General features: G+C 42.9%; 1 pseudogene across 1 annotated transcript; it reads right to left on the reverse strand.

Annotated features, from left to right (window-relative positions):
• Positions 1-2,323: 2,323 nt before the first annotated feature.
• LOC105518013 lies at positions 2,324-3,160 on the reverse strand (annotated as a pseudogene). Its single transcript, XR_001002761.1, has one exon. The product of XR_001002761.1 is annotated as a 40S ribosomal protein S2 pseudogene (transcript).
• Positions 3,161-4,427: the final 1,267 nt, after the last annotated feature.

Genomic DNA, 4,427 nt, shown 5'->3' on the forward strand with positions numbered 1-4,427 from the left:
GTGTTCCTATTTCTCCACATCCTCTCCAGCACCTGTTGTTTCCTGACTTTTTAATGATTGCCATTCTAACTGGTGTGAGATGGTATCTCACTGGGCAAGGGACTTCACATATAATACTGTGATCCCCTGCATCTCTCTAGAATGTTTTAAGAAACTTTACCATTTCATATGTCCTCCTTCCACTGATGATTATCCTCTTCATACTGATGAAGACATCGGGCATTGAGACGCAGGGATTTTGCTCCAGTCACTATAGCCAAATTAATGCTTGAGTGGAAAGACACTGAGTAAAGTGCTCAGACATCACCTAAGACAACATTCTAGGAGTCAGGGTGCTGACAATGTCAAACTCAGATTTTCCTTCCCTTTCTGACACATTCTTCAGCCAAAACAACATGCCTAGAAAGTTTCTTTCTTTTCTTTTTCCCCTGTCTTGTGCTCTCTCTGCTAACTCTTTTCCCAGAAGTCCTTTTCTGCACCAAGGTTTGATAATCACTAGCCAAACAACGCCTGCTTCTCCTTCTCTTCCTTCTCCCCAGTATCCCAAAGTTTTCATGGCAATGGCAAATTAGGGATTGCCTCTTGAAACCGAGAGACAGATAGATGGGTTTTGTTTTTGTCTGAGGAGAGACTCCAGTTATGGAGATAACTAGAAACAGGGAAGAAGAAACAACAGGTGGCAGACAGGTAAGGGATGCTCTCTAAGTATGAAGGCAAAGAGCACAGGATACTGAAGGCATCTGTGTGAGAGACTGCAAGTGTACAAAGAGACTGTGTGCATACGTGATAAGACTGGGCTATAATTTTTCTTCCTCTTGCTTTGTCTCATTCACTGTCCGTATTGCTGCTGGACCAAAATTACAGAACTAGGCCCCCAGGAATTTATGTTCGGATCCTTATGCCTTCTTCCTCAAGCAGAGAGGCTACTATCTATCAAGACTGCTATCCCGTTTACCAGTCTCTCTCCCTTGCTCTCTCTCTCTCTCTCTCTTTGGATCTTAACCCTGAGGGTCTGGAGATGGGTCTGAGCTCATTGTCCTGCTCTCTCCTGCATCTCCTTGCCTAAGCACTAAGGTTGTACTGGTTGGCTGGTTCCATTCTTTTTCATTTTAGTTTGCTCTCATTGGTGGTTTGATAGTAGTGGGATGAACACCAGAGCCTAGGGCTAGTGGGTGGTAGGCTTCAGCCTTCTTTCCGATACCAGAAATTTGCAGCTTATAAGGACATTAATGTCTCTCTGCACTCATTTCTAAACTGCAGACAGATGGTTGGTTACCCAACCTTTAAAACATCTAATGTGGAGATTGTTGCCTCTTTTAATCTTAGGGAAAGGATAGTCCTCAATCAATTTTGATTTCAAGAAGATAGTTCTTAAATATATAATGGAACTTAGTGGCAAAGTCCACTCTCTAGTTTAGTCCTTTGAGTAGACAGGGAAACTAACTGGACAGCAACTTTACCCCCTCTGGAATCATTTTATAATTATGCATTTCAACTTTAGAGAGTATCTAATGACTTTCTGCTATACATAAGGAAATTAGCCTGCTCATGGCTTCTAACCTTCTTTCTCCCACCGTTAGATTTTTATTTTTTTTAGTTCTAATAACATTTATATTCTGTTCTATTACCTTAACTTCCACAATTATTCAGTCTCCATTTTACATTGAAATCGATTCAGTCCTCACTATCAGTCTTTTACCATTTCTTCTCAATTTCTAAATATTTTTATTCACTTCTTGGTTATCTGGATTTTGTGGCCAAAATTCTGTCAAGGAAGATTTATGAGTATTGTATTTCCTGAGTGTTCACATATTTAAGAATGGCTGTCTTTGAGCTTTACAGTTAAAAGGACAACTTGACTGGACATAACATTTTAGGATCACACTTTAGGGTCATTATTTTCCTCAGAATGGTGTAGACATCACACCACTATTTTCTGCCACTGAAAGATGCTATGGAGAAATCTGCGTGTAACCCAGGGTAGTTTAGTTTCTCTCTCTCTCTCTCTCTCTCTCTCTCTCTCTCTCTCTCTCTCTCTCTTCTCTCCCCTTCCCTCTTGCCTGCCTGCCCCCTCTTTCCTATTTTTTCAGATTAAGGGATAGCATACATAAAGTGCACTTATATGTAAAAATGACTCCTTCAAAGTTAGCATCTTTTGGTTTAAAATTCATTATCAAATCTCTCTGAAGACTGGTAAATGCCTCATTATTTTCTTTAGGCTAAACAGTGTGCCAGCTTTTCTTTTTCTTTCTTTGTGAATGCTGTTTTCATCTTTCTTGGCTGCTGTCTGTAGATTCTCCAATATTCCTTTTTTTTTTTTTTCAGGCTTAATTCACTTTATTTTTCTTGTATGAAAACCCTATCTTGTAGCCACAGGTGGAGCCTGGGTCCGCTGCACGGAGACTCTGCTGTGGGTCTTGACCAGGTGATCAGTGAATTCCTGATAGGGAGACTTGGTAAATACAGTCTTCTTCCAGAGATCGGGGGTCAGGTAGCTGTAGGTCTTAGAGATGGCATCAAAGGTGGCCTTGGCGAAGTTGCCCAGGGTAGCAGTGCAGCTCTGGGCTGAGGTGTAGCAGTCATCGATACCAGCCATCATGAGCAGCTTCTCGGGCACAGGCGCTGAGACGACGCCAGTGCCCCTGGGTGCAGGGATGAGGCGCACCAGCACAGAGCCGTAGCCGCCTGTCACCTTGCAAGAGACGGTGTGGGGCTTGCTGATCTTGTTCCCCCAGTAGCCTCTGCGCACGGGGACAATGGAGAGCTTGGCCAGGATGATGGCCCTACGGATGGCGGTGGCCTTGGAGCACTTAACACCCAGACCGATGTGGCCATTGTAGTCCCCGATAGCAACAAAAGCCTTGAACCTGGTGCGCTGGCCAGCACAGGTCTGCTTCTGCAGTGGCATAATCTTCAAAACTTCGTCCTTGAGAGAGGCCCCCAGGAAAAAGTCAATGATCTCAGATTCCTTAATGGGCAGGGAGAAGAGATAGATATCCTCGAGGGACTTGATCTTCATGTCCTTGACCAAGGGGCCCAGCTTGGTGACGGGCATCCACTCCTTATCCTCGGCCTTGCCTCCGTGAGCTCTGCAACCCAGGCCCCGGATGCCACTGCCGAAACCTCCGCGGAAGCCACCGCTCTTCATCCCAGGGCCACCAGGGCCTCTGGGCTCCCCCCGGCACCAGCGTCATTCGCCATTTGGTGTTTTCTTGGAGAAGAAGTCCAGTAGTTCTTAATTTCAATATAATTTCTCAAATATTTTTGAGCACTTATCATGTCCCAGTGACTGTGCCAGGTGCTGGGAACTCAAAGAAAGTAATAAAGGACTCTCAGGAAGCTCTTTGTCTAGAGGGAGAGAGAGAGAGAGATAAGAGGGGATGATAATGACACAGCCTTGTTATTGGCATTAAAAACCAGTACCAAGGCTGGTTTGGAACAGAACAGAGAACCCAGAAGTAAATAGAACAATGGAACAGAACAGAGAACCCAGAAATAAATCCACACAGTTACAATTGAACTCATTTTTTCTCAACTTTTATTTTAGATATTGGGGGTACGTGTACAGGTTTTTTAGAAGGGTATATTGCACTCAGGTAATAAGCAATACCCAACAGGTAGATTTTTGACCCATGCCCTTCTTCCTCCCCTCTCTAGGAGTCTGCAGTGTCTACTGTTCCCATGTTTATGTCTATGGGTATTCAATGTGTAGCTCTGTTAAAAGAAAAACTTCAGCCAAATTATATTTAAATTAGTTTAATTGAGCAATGAACGATTCCTGAATCGGGCAGCCTCCTGAGCCAAAGTAGGCTCTGAGACTCAGGCGCAGCCCCATGGTGGAAGAAGATTTATTGACAGAAAAAGGAAAGTGATAACAGAAAACGGAAGAGAGGTACAGAAGCAACTAGATTGGTTACAGTTCGGCGTTTGCCTTATTTGAGCACAGTTTGGACAGTTGGCTACATTTGATTGGCCAAAACTCAGTGATTGGTACAAGTGTAGACTACCATCTGTTTACACCTTCACTTGTTATGGTTCACAATATACAGAGAAACCTTTAGGCTGAACTTAAAATATGTAAGGAGGCAGCTTTTGGCTAAACTTGATTTAATAGCTCCCACTTACAAGAACATGCGATATTTTGTTTTCTGTTTGTACCTTAATTCACTTAGGATTATGGTCTCCAGATTCATCCATGTTGCTGCAAAGGATATTATTTCATTCGTTTATGAACGCACATTTACCTCATTTTTGACAAAGGTGCCAAGAACATACATTGGGAAAAGAACAAACTCTTCAATAAATGGTACTGGGAAAACTGGATATTCATGTGCAGCATGAAACTAGGACCCTATCTTTTGCCACATGCAAAAATCTAATCAAAAATCAAAATGGATTAAAGACTTCTTTTTTTTTTTTTTTTTTTT

The sequence above is a fragment of the Colobus angolensis genome, unplaced genomic scaffold, assembly GCF_000951035.1.
Source record: "Colobus angolensis palliatus isolate OR3802 unplaced genomic scaffold, Cang.pa_1.0 Scaffold31, whole genome shotgun sequence".
Taxonomy (NCBI): Eukaryota; Metazoa; Chordata; class Mammalia; order Primates; family Cercopithecidae; genus Colobus; species Colobus angolensis.